The sequence below is a fragment of the Nicotiana tomentosiformis genome, chromosome 11 (assembly GCF_000390325.3).
Source record: "Nicotiana tomentosiformis chromosome 11, ASM39032v3, whole genome shotgun sequence".
Taxonomy (NCBI): Eukaryota; Viridiplantae; Streptophyta; class Magnoliopsida; order Solanales; family Solanaceae; genus Nicotiana; species Nicotiana tomentosiformis.
This window is the reverse complement of record NC_090822.1, coordinates 124,710,465-124,729,937: the sequence shown is the minus strand read 5'-3', so window position 1 is coordinate 124,729,937 and position 19,473 is coordinate 124,710,465.

Sequence of the window (19,473 nt, the reverse complement as noted above, 5' to 3'; positions counted from 1 at the left end):
TCTATCACTCAAGCACGGAGCATATCCTCCAGTATCTGAATAGTATGCTCGGACTGTCCGTCCGTCTGAGGGTGAAATGTTGTGCTCAACTCAACTTGAGTACCCAACTTCTGCTATACAGCTCTCCAGAACCGTGATGTAAACTGCGTACCCCGATCAGAGATGATAAATACCGGTACGCCATGAAACTTGACGATCTCACAGATATAAATTCGAGCCAACTGCTCAGAAGAATAGGTAGTCATCACAGGAATGAAATGAGCCGACTTGGTCAGCCTATCCATAATCACCCAAACTGCATCAAACCTCCGCCGAGTCCGTGGGAGTCCAACAATGAAATCTATAGTGATTCGTTTCCATTTCCACACCAGAATGTCCAACCTCTGAAGCAACCCACCTGGTTGTTGATGTTCATACTTCACCTACTGGCAATTTAGACATCGGGCCACATACTCTACTATGTCCTTCTTCATCCTCCTCCACCAGTAATGCTGCCTCAATTCCTAATATATATTTGCGGCACCCGGATGAACAGAGTACCGCGAGCTGTGAGCCTCCTGGAGAATCAACTCATGTAAACCATCTACATTGGGCACACATAGCCTACCCTGCATCCTCAATGCACCATCATCTCCAATAGTGAACTCCTTAGTATCACCGTGCTGGACCGTATCCTTAAGAACAAGCAGATGGGGGTCATCATACTGACGCTCCCTGATACGATCATAAAGAGAAGACCAAGAGACCACACAAGCCAATACTCGACTCGGCTTAGAAATATCCAATCTCACAAACTGGCAGGCTAAGGCCTGAACATCCAATGCCAATGGCCTCTCTGCTGCTGATAAATATATTAAACTCCCCAAACTCTCTGCCCGGTAACTCAAAGCATCGGCCACTACATTGGCCTTCCCCGGATGGTACAAAATAGTGATATCATAGTCCTTGTAGCTCCAACCACCTCCGCTGATGCAAGTTAAGATCTTTTTACTTGAAAAGATGCGGCAAACTCCGATGATCGGTGTAAATCTCACAAGGAACACCGTACAAATAATGCCACCAAATCTTCAAGGCATGAACAATAGTTGCTAACCCAAGGTCGTGGACAGGATAATTCTTTTCATGCACCTTCAGTTGTCCGGACGCGTTGGCAATTACCCTACCGTCTTGCATAAACACCGCACCGAGACCAATCTGCGATGCATCACAATATACAGTATAAGACCCTGAACCCGTAGGCAATACCAATACCGGGGTTATAGTCAAAGTTGTCTTGAGCTTCTAAAAGCTCTCATCACATTCCTCTGTCCACCTGAACGGAGCACCCTTCTGGGTCAGCCTGGTCATAGGTGCTGATATAGATGAGAATCTCTCTACAAAGTGACGGTAATACCCTGCCAAACCAAGAAAACTCCGGATCTCCGTAGCTGAGGACGGTCTGGGTCATCTCTGCACCGATTCAATCTTCTTCGAATCCACCTGCATCACATCACTCGATGCTATATGACCCAAGAATGCCACTGAGTCTAGCCAAAACTCACACTTTGAAAATTTTGCATATAACTTCTTTTCTCTCAAGGTCTGAAGTGCAGTCCACAGGTGCTGCTCATGATCTTCCCAAGTCCAGGAGTACACCAGAATGTCGTCAATAAACACAATGACGAATAAGTCAAGATAAGGCCTGAACACAATGTGCATCAAGTGCATAAAAGCTGTTAGGGCATTGGTCAGCCCAAAAGAAATAACAAGAAACTCATAGTGACCATATCTAGTCCTGAAAGCAGTCTTCAGGATATTTGGCTCCCGAATCTTCAACTGATGATAACCTGAATGTAAGTCAATCTTGGAAAACACTCTGGAACCCTGTAACTGATCAAATAGGTCATCAATATGAGGCAAAGGATACTTGTTCTTCACTGTGACTTTGTTCAACTGGCGGTAATCAATACACATCCGCATAGAACCATCCTTCTTCTTCACAAATAAGATAGGAGCACCCAAAGGTGACACATTGGGCCGAATGAAGCCTTTATCAAGCAATTCCTATAACTGCTCCTTCAACTCCTTCAACTCAGGAGGAGCCATACGGTACGGAGGAATAGAGATGGGTTGAGTGCCCGGCAACAAATCAATGCCAAAATCAATATCTCTATCGGGCGGCATGCCGAAAGATCAGCTGGAAACACATCTGGAAAGTCCCTCACTACTGGAACTAACTCAACTGTAGGGGTATCAATAGTGGCATCTCTCACATTAGCTAGATACGCGTCACACCCCTTCTCAACCATTCGTTGAGCTTTAAGAAATGAAATAACTCTGCTGGGAGTATACTCTAAGGTACCTCTCCACTCTAATCGTGAAAATCCTAGCATAGCCAGCATCACAGTCTTAGCGTGACAATCAAGAATAGCATAATGGGGAGACAACCAGTCCATACCCAAAATAATATTAAATTCCACCAAGCTGGGTAATAATAAATCGGCTTTGGTCTCAAAACCACTAAGAGCAATCAAACATGACCGATACACGCGGTCTACAACAAGAGAATCTCCTAAAGGAGTAGACACATAAATAGGGAAACTCAAAGAATCCCGAGATACGCCCAAATATGGGGCAAACTAAGAGGACACATAATAATATGTAAAGCCTGGGTCAAATAATACCGACGCATGTCTATGACAGACCGGGACAATACCTTAATGACAGAATCAGAAGCGACTGCCTCTGTACGATCAGGAAGGGCATAATATCTGGCATGGCCTCTCCCTTAAGGGAGGTCTCTACCTCCCCAACCTCCACCTCGGGCTGGCTGAGCAGGTAGGGTGGCAACTGGTACTGTAATCATAACCTGAGGACCCGGTGGAGCACGTTGTGTCTAAGAAGTCTGTGGAGGTGCACCCCTCCTAAACCTGGGGCAATCCCTCACCATATGGCGAGTATCGCCACACTCAAAATAAGCTCTAGGAGGGTGTGGTTGTTGTGACTAGATTGGGACAAATCTGCTGGACTGGCCGCTAGGAACACCCCGTTCAGGAGGCACACTAGATATCGGCGGTGCATAATAAGGCTCTTGGGGCCTAGAAGGAGCCGAAACACCGCTGGCGGCTGGAAGAGCTGAATGAACAAAGAGACTCACATAACCCCTACCATGGTGAGCTGCTGGAGCACGAGCACCAGAATAATAACCAGTCTCTCGAGACCTCTTGGCCTCTCTCTCCTCTCTGTCTCGGGAAAACATGCCCTCCAATCTCCTGGAAACACTCACAACCTGCCGATAAGAAATATCCATCTCCAACTCCCGGACCATACTAATCTGGATGCTGGGGTGGAGTCCCTCAATAAACCGTCGAACCCTCTCTCAAACTGTGGCAACCAAGGGCGGTACATGTCGGGCCAAATCACTTAAGCGAACTGCATACTCTGACACAGTCATAGATCCCTGGCGCAGCTGCTCAAACTTCGCGCGCCATGAGTCCCTGAGGCTCTGAGGGACATACTCTATCAAAAACATGTCCGAGAACTGAGTCCATGTAAGTGAAGCTGCCTCATATGGACTACTCAACTCATAAGCACGCCACCACTGATAGGCTACTCTTCTAAGCTGGAACGTAGTAAAAGAAACCCCGCTCGTCTCCGCTGCGCCCATAGTACGAAGAATACGATGACACTCCTCCAGAAAATCCTGAGTATCATTTGTAGCCAATCCGCTAAAGGTAGGTGGGTGGTACTTCTTGTACCTCTCAAGTCTGAGCTACTCCACCTCAGAAGTTGCTTCCCTAACCTCGGGCTGAGCTGGAGCTATCGGCTGCGTTGGTACAATCTCTGGAACCTGGTCGACCTGAACCCGCTGCTCTAGAGTACCGGTGATGGGAGACTGTGCTCCTCCCCCGGTCTGAGATGTGGCAGGAGCAAGTGGAATCAATCCAGCCTAAGCTAAGGTGTTGAACATGCTCAGAAACTGGGCTAGAGTCTCCTGGAGGGCTGGTGTAGAAACAGGAGCCTCAGGTGTCTGCCCTCCAGTTAGAGTTACTGGGGGCTCCTCTGTAGCAGCTCGTGCGGGTGCTCTGGTTTCACCACGTGGACGTCCTCGGCCTCTACCCCGGCCCCGGCCTCTCGCGGCTCTAGCAGGGGGCACGGGTTCCTGGTCATCAGATTCGCTCGTACGTGTCCTCACCATCTATGAGAGAATAGAATGCAAAAGTTTAGAATTTTTGAAGACAATATTTTCGCACGACAAGGAATCAAAGTAGTGAAATTTTCCTAACAATTCCATAGCTTCTCGAAGATAAGTACAGATGTCTACGTACCGATCTGCAAAACTCCAAAAAACTGTCTTGTGACTCACGACACCTATGAACCTAGAGCTCTGATACCAACTTTTCACGACCCAATTTTCCCTCCGTGTGACGACGTGATGGCACCTAGTCTCTGTGACAATGTAAGCCTAACATTTGCGGAATAATGAAATAAAAATATAAATTTAACAACTAACTATAGCAATAACACCATAACTGAATATCATGCTGCTTGGCATGTACAATAACCAATTCCTTAGTATACTACATAGCATTCCCAAAACCCGGAACATCGTGAATCACAAACTACAGAAGGAAACTCTAGTGTCTCTATACATCAGAGTCTATCAAAAGAAAATACAGAAGATAATGGACATGGGAAAGAGTAGAAGGGGACTCCGAGGTCTGCGGACGCGATAGATATACCTTGAAGTCTCCAAAGTTGTCGCGGTTTATTGATAGTGCGGCTGATAAGGAGCACCTGGATCTGCACACCAAAAACATATACAGAAGAGTAGCATGAGTACACCACAATCGGTACCCAGTAAGTGTCAAGCCTAACCTCAGTCAAGTAGTGACGAGGTCAGGTCAGGGCCCTACTGGTATATAGATAATAAGACAAGATAAAATGAAATACCGCAGTAAAGTAGAGACTAAAATTTAACAAGAATGAAATAATAGAAGACAACAGCTCAGTACACAGAGAATAACAACAGCGAATCTCCCGAGATACCGTCTCATAGTCCCAAGCGTAAATCTGTATAGGGATCTCCCAGAATAACATTCCGTAGTCTCAAAGTAAATATGCAAGACAGGGGGATCTTCCGGAATACAGTTTCGTAGTCCCAAAGTAAATATGCAGTACAGGGGGATCTCCCGAAATACCGTTCCGTAGTCCTAAAGTAAATATACAGTACAGGGGAATCTCCCGGAATACCGTTCCATAGTCCCAAGGTAAATATGCAGTATAGGGGGATCTCCCACAATACCATTCTGTAGACGTAATTATGCAACTAAACAATAGAATTCAATAGTCACGGCACGAAATTCTACAGTTCAACCTAAGTACCAGTCAAGGAAAGACAGGTAAATTCACTAAACATGTTGCACATATTTCAAGTAAACAGTTAAGGCAAGTAGGCATATTATACTAATCTAGCAGGATACTACACATGATGATGAAACTCATATAAGAAAGAAAATAGGTTATTACTTAGTAGATAAATCGGGTTTTTACACAATTAGTCCGTGTACGTACTCGTCACCTCACGTACACGGCGCTCTTATAACAAAAACAATACAAATCCTACGGGGAGTTCCCACACACAAAGTTAGGCAGGCCACTTACCTCGAACCAAGCTTAATCAATCAGTCGCAATTCCCTTTTCGCGAATATTCTACTTTGAATGGCCCAAATCTAGCCAAAACAAATTACATATCATAAATACAACTATAATAGACTAGTCTAATTAATGAAATCAAAATTTTAATAAAAATTCTAAAATCCGTCCTAAAAAGTCGACCCGGGCCCATGTCTCTGAATCGGGTAAAAGGCACAAAATATGAGCACACATTCACTCACGAGTTCACTCGTACTAAAATTAACCAAATTTGATGTCTAAATCTCGATCAAAACTATGAAATTCGGTTAGGGAACTTTTCTCCCATTTTTCCAACTTTTCAATCCAAATCCGAAATTAAATGGAGAAAATAACTATAGATTAATGAATACAACCACAAACGAGTTAGAAATCATTACCCCAAAGATCTCGCTGAAAATCCCTTAGAGAATCGCCAATTTCCGAGCTCCCAAGTCCAAAAATGAAGAAATGAATCAAACCCTCGATTTTTCCTCTTTTCTGCCCAGAAATCTCGCTTTTGCGAGCCTTCAACCGCACCTGCGGAAATTCCATCGCAGGTGCGAAAATCACTTAAGGGGACTGAGTCCGCATCTACGAACAAGGTCCGCTTCTGCGAGCCCGCAACTACACTCCTCCTCCGCTTCTGCGCGTCTATGGCCGCACAAGCGGTCCCAGCTGGACAGGTCCAAAACCGCTTCTGCGGATCCATGGCCGCTTCTGCGGCGTTGCACCTGCGGCCCAAAATGCGCAGGTGCGATTACACCATGTGCAGCAGGTCCAGCAATTGCATAAGTCCCAAACTCAATCCGGTAAGCAGCTGAAACTCACCCGAGGACCCCAGGACCTCGACCAAACATACCAACCAATCCTAAAATACCATACAAACTTAGTCGAGCCCTCAAACCATATCAAACAATGCTAAAATCACAAATCATCCTCCGATTCAAACTTAAAGAACTTGAAACTTCCAAATTCGACAACCGATGCCGAAACCAACCAAACCACGTCCGATTGACCCCAAATTTTTCACACAAGTCATATTCAACATCACGGGCCTACTCTAACTTTCGGAATTGGAACCCGACCCCGATATCAAAATTTTTACTACCGGTCCAAATCTCCAAAAATTTGACTTTTGCCATTTCAAGACTAAATGGGCTACGGACCTTCAAAACACAATCCGGACACGCTCCTAAGTCCAAAATCACCCAACAGAGCTAACGGAACCGACAAAACTCTATTCCGGAGTCATCTTCACATAGTTTTGACTACGGTCAAAATCCTAAGACTTAAGCTCCCGTTTTAGGGACTAAGTATCCCAAAACACTCCGAAACCAAAAATAAAACCTCCCGACAAGTCACATAAGCATAAAATGATACGGGAAAATAGTAAATAGGGGATTGGGGCTATTACTCTCAAAATGACCGGTCGGGTCGTTACAATTATGGAATCCCAAGAATCTCATGTAGTCTTCAATCTCACTTATGTTGACTAATGGCTCCATAATGGCCACAAAGTCAACTTTGTTGATATTAATTAGATTTTTCAATCTATGAACTGCTTTTTTTGGATCTAACCCGTCTTATATTCCAAAAAATTGTATTGATCACGGAAAACAATTGGGGTAGGATCCTAATTTAAACTATGTCCCCTGCTATAGGGGATAAGTTTGTCTTTGTTCTTTTTTCTTGTCTTTCTTTGTCTACTTCTTCCCCTATTTATAGGGGATAATCCTTATTTTTCCACCACTTCTTGCAGTTGTATTTCTGCAGATTTATCTGGCTCATCTGTTTCTGAATCTCCCTTTGCAGTATTCTTATCATAAGGTGTGTCCCCTTTAATGAGAGTTTTTGCAACTTCCTCTTCTGTACTGCAGTCCTCGACAGCAAATGGATTGTTGACTTCTTCATTTAGTTCGACCACCAATATAATTCTCGGATGATTTTTAATCCTGGAGCTTAAGCTAGTGGATGCCATATCAGTTGAATTCTTGCTACAAGTATGGTTACTCTCTTAGACTTTATGTAAATTCTCGCTGCCTTTTTCACAATTACCACGTTTCACAATGTAATCCCTATTCTTCTCCGCTTTTATTTTTTCTGATTCAGTATGTCCTGTGTTCTCTTCTACCATTTCATTGATATGAGTTTTCCCCGTATTATCAGTAGTAATCAAGTTTGTAACTTTGTTAGTTTGATCAAAATATTCTTCAACAATCAGTTGCTTAGTTTTGTCCTTCATTCTCTGTGGTTGTTGTGGTTGCCCAAATGCATTCTAAAATTTCACTTTGTTCTTCTTCTTTGGAGGCTTATTCTTGGTCTTCTTTTCTTCTTTTTCGCATTGCTCCTTATTGTAGTAGTTTGGCCTTCCTCTTGATCCACTGTTTGTAGGTCTTTTTGAGCTACTTTTGAATTAGAAGCAGTCTTATCGCCCCCCGCCCTATTTTCCTTTGTATTTTGATTGCTACTTTCAGTTATGTCTGGTTCTGTTATGACTAACATGGTCTTCCCAGCATTATTTGCTCCAATACTCAACTTTTGCATCCCCACCTTATTTGTCTTGGAGCATGTTGTATTCTATATTGCATTTTGATTTTCAACCTTAGCTTCTGCCTCATTTTCCTTTGTATCCTCACAATCATCATTCTTTTTGTTTTTAGCAAATCTACATTGGATTATTGAATGTCCCAACATATTACAATGTCTGCAATATTTGGGGACATTCTTATATTCCAATTTTTTAGTGTACCCTTATCACGACCTAATTTAGGATCATGACCGGCACTTAGGAGCAAGTGCCCCCAAGTAAGCCTCATCGGTATTTTACGAAAAATCGGATAGAGTTTTCCTTATTTTTGGACTATCCCAAAAATTTCTCTGTCTCAAATCAACAACCAAACATCCTAATATCAATTCAAATAATAATAACTTTATCAATTAACCTAAACAAATATCTACCATTAACCCACTAACAACAAGAAATATTAATTTATCATAAACTTTGATAATAAAGAGCGATACTCAACATAAGTCTATAATAAGAAAAGAATACTCATGACACTAAAACAATGACTATGGAGCGATTCTAAGAGTTCAAAAAAAAAATCATAATAATAAATAAAATCTCTGCCCACATGGACACGTGCGAGGCTCGCCAAGAACTATCAACATATGCGCTCTAATTAACGAAATACTCGCCTGCATCAACTGTTGTCTCTGTAAAAAAAAATAGCGAGGAGTGAGTCGGTAGCTCAGTGAGTAATAACACTTAACCACAACCATTTTTATTGGGGACAAGTCAGAAAATATGCTAGTATATATATTAAACAGAAAATATCATAAGAATGCCCTTTCAGAAACAATAAACAATAACCAGTCTCATCATATTTTTTATGTAATATAAATCAATTGACAATTTGGTAATAAGCTCGGTAAATATTGTGTAATATCAATATTCATGTTTGGGAGGTTTCAATGAATGGATCATGTAATCGATATAACTGTGTACTTCTTCGAAAGAAGTCAAATATAACAGTAGTCCCTACAGGAAATCAGTAACGGTATGATAGTTCTACCTTCCCACTAGCGAGGGTTATAATGGTAATCGGCAATTACAAGGTGCACCAGGTCTAACGAACCCATCGTTAGCTACGGAATCCTTCAAAGTCTACTCTCATTTATACTTGTCTCTGTAATTCGTATATACTCATAAGAAAATATTTTTAAACGATATAGGGCATTTCGGCTCTTATCAAATTATGTAATTTTATTTCGATAACTGTAAATTTAAGTAACGGTAAAACATATCTAGTGACAACAAGAATATTTGAAAACAACGTACTCATCTCAAATAACTATTTCGGTATCATATCGAGTAAAAGACTTGTCCCACAAGCAACTCAAAATAATCGGTAACATATTCATATTAAAAATCATGTGTAAATCATGCAAGTTATGAAAACACAAATTGCAATAAGATTACTACCCACAGTACTCGTGCCGAAATACCAAATGCTTCACCTCGAGCAATTCGTACAAATTCCTCCAATCAATCTATAATTACATAATATCGATCTCATATTAATTTCCTTGTTTAGGCTAATTCATAGCTAATTTAGAATACCCAACCCTCGAGGTTTCATATTTGACTCTTAAATTCGCCGAATTATATTTACCCATATATGAATAATTACTAATCTCTCAACTTTTTAGCCTATTCATATAATATACTCGCTTAATTCATGAAAAGTCTTATGAATTTTCTCTCAATTCCCTAACCTCCTCCTTTTAACTCTGAATCAAATCCCAACATTATATTTATTTAGTCTCGCAATGAATCATGTATATAAAAATTACTATTATTTCAAAAGAAGGAAAACTATATGTAATTACCTGGAGCAAGGGGATTTTCTCTTTATCTAACCCTTTTAGCTTTTGTCACGTTAATGGGCTAAGCCCACTTATTTGTATTCTTTCTTCTTCTTTTTTGTTTTTCTTGCATTATTTATCTATTTGTTGTTTCTTTGTCTCTTTTTTTTTTGTAATTTACTTAACTATCCATTATTTAATAGGAGATATTACAACCCTTTCCTTGGAATTGCGTCCTCCTCTGATCCCACAAAAACAGAGTTTAATTTTGGCTTCGTAAGATCAACTTCTACTCTTACTTTTTCCATACTAGGCATGGTTCTATAGTCGGTGGCAACATCCATAGATAGAGGAGTACCAACTGGATCAAGTATTTGTTTCACATAGACCTGGGAAAAGTACCCACACCGGAACTATGGGACAATCCTTGTTGGGTTTAAAATTCGGAGACCATTTTTCTAGCCACATAATTTGGCCTTCAATTTCTATTGATCGTCTCCACCAGACACTCTTGAAGTCATCTTCATTAGAGAAATCTATAAATAAGGTGCGAAAATCATATACACCTATTTTAACATTACCTTTAACAAAGATTTTCTCAGCAAAGGAAGCTCGAATCTTTTCAATTTGAGGTCGAGCTCTCAAGAATTTGCCAACAATTGTTAACTTGCATTCTTTTGCCATCACTCCACAATAGTCACTAGCTTTGAATATTACTGCTGGCATCCCATTATGAGTAGTGTATCGAGCTTTGACACCGGGATTTCCATGGCGATTTGGGCTAGGGCCCGGAGTCGTTAGGGCTTTCAAAGCAACAACATGAGTTAGATAAATCTACTTCTCCAGAAGTAGTATGCCCAGCTAGAGGGGTTGGGATTTCATCTGGACGCGCCAGTGTGTTGCCGGTCGGCGTCCCCATCACTGGGTGCGTGAGCACCAGCCGCTTGAAGAGGGTTTTTTTTGTTACCGTTGGAATATAACGTCTATTTTGTACAACCATGGAATCCATTTAAGCATGTTTGATGATTAGCCATAGCTGCACTAAGGGGCGGATTTAGGGGCGGAAGGGTGTTCACCCGAACCCCCCTCGCCGAAAAATTATACTGTATATGTAAGGCAAAATCTGTTTTTTACTTCTATATATTATGTTTTGAATTTTAACTTTTTTCTTTTTTTGAACCCCTTGGTGATAATCCTGCCTCTGCCACTGGCTGCACTGCACTTAGCCATGTTTGAACATCATTCGTCTTACCAAAGTTGTTGATGGATTTGTTAAGTTGATACAAAGTATCTTCATGAATCTTTAAGCAATCAGCCCAAGCCAACTTCCCTAACTCATTGGATGAACTTATATTCATGGCTAAAATCTCCTTATGAGCATTTTCAGCTTGAGATAGGGTTACCCTAAGCAGGTAGGAATTACGGTACTGCCTACGAGTTCGGCAGAATCCAGTAGCTTTGGGCTAAACTCCGAAAGAAAGATAAGGAGCAAAATAAAATACAAACTTAAAGGAATCAGTTTAGCCATAAGAGAATTGTAACAGATGTTTTGCTCGGTAGCTTTGGTATTATATGTGAAATAATATGGTTTGAGTAATGAGAAATGTTGGTTAAAGATGGATGGTTTATTTATATAGGCAAATTATAATGCCTTAGCTCGATTCCGATAACTATCACTGTGTAGTTTTATATGTCGCACGATATAGTTTCCATTTTAACATAGTAATAGTTAATGCATGTTATCGTAAAAATTACCTATAATATACCTTATACTTGTATAAATATTTTTTTATAATGCCTTAGCTTGATTCCGATAATTATCAAGGTATAGTTTCCATTTTTAACATAGTAATAGTTATTTATAATAGAAATTTACCAATAATATAATTAACTTATAAGTGATCGGAGTGATCGGATGGTATAAATTTTTTTCTTTTGCACCGTCACTGCATTAAACTTAAACTCTATCCTATCGAATTTATATACGGTAAGTGTAATTTTGCGTGTCATGATATTTTATGGTTGCCATAATTATGACAATTTACCAGTTAATGTGGACTACAAAAATGTACCGATTACCTCCTTATAATTGATTTGTTTGTGTAAAAATATTTCTTTTTGCATCATCTTTATCCAATTTGACGCTTCATCAATATGTCCTACCATCTTTATCCCAATTCGAAATTCAATAATGTTTAGTACCTTGATCCCTACTTTAACAAAACCGTAGTGTTATTTGCAAGCTGCTTCCCTTAATTACACAATATTCCTCAATTATTTTCTATGTAATTCAACCTATTTAGCATGTTATTTATTTAAACTTTTCCATCATATTCTTTAGTTAAACTATTAAACTTTTCTTTCCTCTCTTTAGTTTATACCAATAAAAGTTTGAGAATTAACCTAAATAGTTGATGACCCAATCATTTAAACTAAAAATAGCCCAAAAAATATAATATATAATCAATGTATAATTTATTATACCAGTTTGAAAAAATAAACAGTGAATCCAACCAGCTATTTGTGTAAGGATCCCGAAAATCCTTTGTTCCCCTCAAATGATATAGAAATTCAGGCTTAACAGGCTTAGCATTCTGGGCTTGATATTGGATGCTTGTTAGCCCAATTATGTAAATATGTTGTGGGCCTGCCTTATACATTCATGTTAAAATGGGTGAAGTATACAAAGGAACTGGGTGGTCTTGAACTTTTGATACCGCTTGTCCCATAGACAAAACTTCAAGTTTAACAAATTTTTCTTGTCATAGGCAAGACTTCTGACTTTTGGCCTTGAAGATTTCAGTGTCGGCTCGTCCCAGGCGATTAAAGCAAAAGCTTTAGGCCCCAAAAAATACGAGGCCCAAAATTTACTCCTTTTCTTATGTTTATAAATTATAACATATGTTATATCTATTATAACAACAACAACAACAACAACATATACAGTATAATCTCACAAATGAGGTCTGTGGAGGGTAATGTGTACGCAGACCTTACCCCTACCCGGCGAGGTATAATATGTTTATATCTATTGATATAAAATAATTACTACTAATAGTTATGATTAATTATAAGAATTGTTTTGATCATTTACTGCCAACTAACAAACAATCATTAGTTATATATTTTATGTTGTTTTTTAATAGATGTGCTTGAGGTAATTATGAATAGAAGTGGTAGATAAATTAAATTTGCAATTACTTTATACTTATTTTACTCTAATTTGAACCACCTTTGTTTACAACTTTAATTTTGTATAATTTTTTCTTTTCAGGCTACTGTAGACTCGATTCAAGTAAATTAGCTCGTGAAAAAGCTCAAAGTTAGAATATACGTATTTAGCACAAGATTGTTGCTTTGGAAGGCTGTGATCAAAATTATAATTAAAAAATCTTATTTAAGATTAACAAAGTTTCAATAAAGATTAAGTATGATTGATTACATTATCAATTGGAAAAAATAATTGCTCTATAAAAACTAATAATAAAAAAATAATTAGCAATTTTGCATCTGAAAAAGTTAAAAAAATAATCTTCAAAAAGAAAATATAAGAATTTTATTAAATATGTCTAAGGTGTTAAGATTTGACTTTAGGCCAACTACTCTATTGAGCCGCCTCTGGAAGGTTTGCCCATTAATCACTTATCGGGGATTGATAATTATGTTAATTTTTAGCAATCAGAAATTATTTTTATATTTTTTAGCATTAATAATTGATAATAATGTCTAAGTACCGGTTCGAACAGTAATGTGAAATTTTCTTTTTATCGAAAAATAAAATATAAAGTCGACATTTTGGTGGAGTACCATTAATGTTTTAGATGATGCTAAGGTTTCTAGTTAATTGTTTCAACTATTGTAGTCTCTAAGGGAAGATAATAAAGATAATAATCATGCTCTCACGTAATTAAGCACTAATACCGTTGAACTAAAAATTAAGGATGTTGCAACAGTTTTTTAATTGTGCACTAAGTATAATTTATTTCTATCTATCTATATATATATATATTAAAAGCACGAATGTCATTAGCGAAATATCGTTAGCCTTTTTTACCCTTTAAAAATAAATTTCACGTTAGACAAAATAGTAATTTAGTTATTTTCCTAATATTTAGGATTTTAAAATCAATTATTATTTGGTTATTGAATCTTTCCTTATCTAAATTATATAGAAAGTATATTTTAAGACTTTAAAATAAATATTATTTGGAAGAAGTAAGAGTAATACATCCTCTTTTCCTTATACTTGCTCAAGGCGATTTCCATATGAAATATGTTTGACGTCATTGTTGTTATAGGGCAGGTATAATGCCAAGGGAAACAACAACAACAACAACAACAACCCAGTAAAATCCTATTAATATGGTTTAGGGAGGGTAGTGTGTACGCATACCTTACCCCTACCCCGAAGGAGTAGAGAGGATGTTTCCGAAAGACCCTCGGCTCAAAAAACAAAAAGACAAAAGGACAAAAAGGAGACAATATTAGTATCACAACAGCAATCATAGGAAAAATAGGAACATCATAAAATCCAGAAGAAAGATGCAAAGCAAAGGGAGACAATATTAGTATCACCACAACAATCATAAGAAAAATAAGGACATCATGAAATCTAGAAGAAAGATGCAAAGCAAAAGCGATAGCTATTAAATAGGACCTGCACTGAAAAGCGAAATTGTAAGACACAACATTGTCACTAGCTATCTTAGACAAAAACCCTACATGGCTAGTCCCACAATAGTACGAAGTAAGGCACGACTCAACTATCTCCTAACCTATAGCCCTAATACTCGACCTCCACATCTTCCTATCAAGTGTCATGTCCTCGAAAATCTGGAGCCTCGCCATATCCTGCCTGATCACCTCTCCCCAATACTTCTTAGGCCGCCCTCTACCTCTTCTTGTGCCCTCCACAACCAGCCGCTCACACCTCCATACCAGAGCATCTGGGCTTCTCCTCTGAACTTGTCCGAACCATCTAAGCCTCGCTTCCCGCATCTTGTCATCAATGGGAGTCACGTGCACCTTCTTCCGAATATCATCATTCCTAATCTTATCTATCATAGTGTGCCTGCACATCCACCGCAACATCCTCATTTCTGCTACTTTCATCTTCTGGATATGTGAATTTTTAACGGGCCAACACTCAGCCCCATACATCATAGCTGGTCTAACCACCGCTTTATAGAACTTACCTTCGAGCATCGGTGGCACTCTCTTGTCACACAGGACTCCAGATGCTAACCTCCACTTCATCCATCCTACCCCAATATGGTAGGTAACATCCTCGTTGATCTCCCCTCCCCCCTGGATAACCGAACCAAGGTACTTGAAGCTGCCTCTACTCGGGATGACCTGTGAATCAAGCCTCACATTCACGCCCACTTCCCCTGGCTCAGCGCTGAACTTACACTCCAGGTATTTCATCTTCGTCCTGCTCAACTTGAAACCCTTAGACTCAAGAGCCTGTCTCCAAACCTCCAGCCTCTCGTTAACACCGACTCGTGACTCATCAATCAGAACTTTGTCATCAGCGAATAGCATGCAGCATGGCACATCCTCTTGAATATGGTGTGTTAACGCGTCCATCACCAGGGCGAATAAGAACGGACTGAGCACAAAACCTTGGTGTAACCCTATTACAACCGAAAAATACTCAGAGTTGCCTCTTACTGTCCTAACCCGAGTCTTAGCCCCATCATGCATGTCCTTAATCGCCATAATGTAAGGAACCGATACACCTTTTACCTCCAGGCATCTCCGGAGAACTTCTCTAGGAACCTTATTATACGATTTCTCTAGGTCAATAAATACCATGTGCAGATCCTTCTTCCTCTCTCTGTACAGTTCCACCAACCTTCTAACAAGGTGTATAGCTTCTGTAGTCGAACGACCCGGCATGAACCCGAACTGGTTGTCGGATACAGACATTGTCATCCTCACCCTCGCTTCAACCACCCTCTCCCACACTTTTATGGTATGACTCAGTAATTTGATACCCTTATAATTATTACAACTATGGATATCACCTTTGTTCTTATATAATGGAACCACCATACTCCACCTTCACTCATCCGGCATCCTCTTCTCCTTAAAAATAACATTAAATAACCTAGTCAACCACTCCAAACCTGCTCTCCCCACACACTTCCAAAATTCTACCGGAATCTCGTCTGGCCCGGTCGCTCTGCCCCTACTCATTTTACGCATAGCTCCCACGACCTCCTCAACCTCGATACGCCTGCAGTACCCAAAGTCACGGTGACTCTCGGAATGCTCCAATTTGCCTAGCACAATATCCCGATCCCCTTCTTCATTCAGAAGTTTATGAAAGTAAGTCTGCCATCTCCTCTTAATTTGGGCATCTTCCATCAGTACTCTACCATCTGCGTCCTTGATGCATCTCACTTGATCCAAATCCCGAGCCTTCCTCTCTCTCAACTTGGCCAGCCGGAATAACTTCTTCCCCCCACCTTTTTTTCCCAATTCCTCGTATATATGATCATAAGCCGCAGTCTTAGCCTCCCTGACCGCCAGCTTAGCTTCATTCCTAGTTGCCTTATACCTCTCCATGCACGCTCGCCTCTCCTCCTCACCTATGCTCCCCACTAACTTCAGGTACGCTGCCTTCTTTGCTTCTACTTTACCTTGGACCACTTCATTCCACCACCAGTCTCCTATGTGCCCACCAGAGACACCCGTCGAGACCCCTAACACCTCTCTCGCAGCCTCCCTAATACGGTTTGTTATCGCTAACCACATAGTGCTCGCATCACCACTGCCCCTCCAAGCTCCCATAGCCGACAACCGCCCATCCAACGCTTGGGTTTTATCCTTAGTTAAGGCTCCCCACCTGATTCTCGGTATTCCTTGGATAGACCTTTTCCTCCTCTTTAATATAATACCAACGTCCATCACCAAGAGCCTATGCTGCATCGCGAGTATCTCACCCGGAATCACCTTGCAATCGTTGCACAACCCTCTATCACACCTCCTGAGGAGGAGATAGTCAATCTGAGTCTTTGCCACCGCACTTTGAAAAGTAACCAAATGCCCCTCCCTCTTCCGAAAGTTAGAGTTCGCAATCACCAACCCAAAAGCCTTAGCGAAGTCCAACAACGATGTACCTCCTATGTTTCTCCCCCAAAATCGAAGCCTCCGTGCACCTCGCCATATCCACCTGCGGTCGACCCAATATGCCCATTGAAATCCCCTCTTATGAATAACTTCTCAACAGGCGGAACCTGGCGCACAATCTCATCTAATCCTTCCCAGAAGCGCCGTATAACTTCCTCATCTAGGCCCACATGCGGCGCATAGGCGCTAACGACGTTTAGGATGCACTCTCCAACCACCAACTTAATAATCATCAATCTATCATTCACTCGTCTAACCTCAACCACAGACTCTCTAAGTTCTCTATCCACTAAGATGCCCACTCCATTCTTACTCTTCTGGACTCCTGAGTACCAAAGTTTATACCCATCTGCGTCCCTCTCCCTCGACCCTACCCGCCTTGTCTCCTGGACACACGTTATATTGACCTTCCTCTTATGGAGGATCTTCTCCAACTCTATAGATTTACCCGTCAATGTACCTACGTTCCATGACCCAATTCTCAACCTGCAGACACCCTTGTTCCCTTTACCTCCCTTGCCTCCTGCCCCACCCCCTAAACCCTCCCCTACCTCCCACCCCACCCCCCATTCCCCCCGAGGACATGACCTCACTCGACCATCCCAGACCACAGCCACTATACCTACGGCAATAAATATTCAAAATAAAGCATGAGAGACAGAAATACCTAAATAGAGGGACACAGCAAGAATGGGAAAATCAAGTCAATGCAAATTAATTCGAAATACCTAGTAGAAACGATGAATAACAAAGCAAGAATGCTACTCAAATTCAAAAACTCAGAGCAAGAATGTTAAAATAACTAAGCAAGAATATAACCAACAGAAAGGATTCCCTAAAATTGATAAGCGGTAGAAGAATTGAAGCAGCAGAAGAATTAACGAAGTAAATCAATGCACAAAACTAGAAATAAATAGGAAAAAGGAACGATTGAACTTGGTCAGAAGCGAGACAGTGATGCTGAAAGTAGGTTTTGCCTGTTGAACTGTTGGTTCCGACACGCAAGGCAGAAGAAATGCCGTAAGAGAAGATACCTATTGAGAACCTTCAAATGTTATTGCTGAGTTGAGAGAACGCAAGACAGGCTGGCGAAAATTAAGTAGCGGCGGAGGAAGGATAATTCCAAAGGAAAGAGAGTCGCAGGCGGCGGAGGTTGGTGGCGGCAAGCGGCTGGCGTTTAGGTTGCCAAGGGAAAGCTTCTATATAATGCCAAGGGAAAGCTTCTATATATTTTTACTAAATATTATAAGAGAGAGGTTTGTAATTAATTAAATATATTTTTTAAATTGTTTATTGTAATTTTTAAATATTATACAAAAATCGATGAAAGAAAATGTTGTTCGAGTAGGAAGGATCCCAAAAATATCTATATTTTCTATATCCTCAACACAAAAATAAATAAATTATTATTAATATTGAGAATAAATAATTAAGTCTTTTAATTAAATAATTAAAAAAATAATTCAACTCAATTCTTTTTCGAGATCATCATGTGAGTAAAAAGTTTTCACATAAACTCTCAGAAATCACAATAAGTCATATAAGAACTTTTGTGAGGCAGATTTTTTAATTTATTGGACTAGCTAAATTGGATCAATGTTCATTATTTTTAGGAACTTATATCCTTTTTTTAAATTTTTGATCAATAACTCGAACACACTAATTTAATAATAGTTATGTTAAAATTATATATTCATTGATATAGGATATACCCGCAAAGCGCGTACCCGAAGGCTAGTCCAATTAAATAGTCCCTCCAAGGCTATCAAAACAGCTCTAGATTCATGGACATACTTGCCAAGGCTTTTATGAACCATTAAGATTAAAAAATAACGGGCCACTGCAAAATCAACTAGTTTAGTTTAGGGAGAAATTCAAAAATAGTTAGATTTATAACAGGCAATTGAAAAATAGCCATAATTTTAAAAATAATCAAAATTTATTCACTTTTTATGTAAAGATAAAATCTGAAAAAAATACTACTAAAAATTCGAAAATATTCCAGCATAATATGCTAGAGTTCGAATTTTTTTACATATGAGCTTCCAGTATGATATGCTGGAATTTTATTATGTGTTAGAGTTCCATCACAATATGCTGGAAGTTTATATGCAGGAGCTCCATAATCCCGCGTATTATGCTGGAACTTTCCGTGTCCTGAAGTTTCAACATAATATGCTGGAAGTTTATACGCAGGAGCTCCATAATCCCGCATATTATGCTGGAACTTTTCGTGTTTCAGTAAAAAATGGCTATTTTTCGGTGACTTCACAAGTACTGGCTATTTTTCGATGACTTCACAAATACCGGCT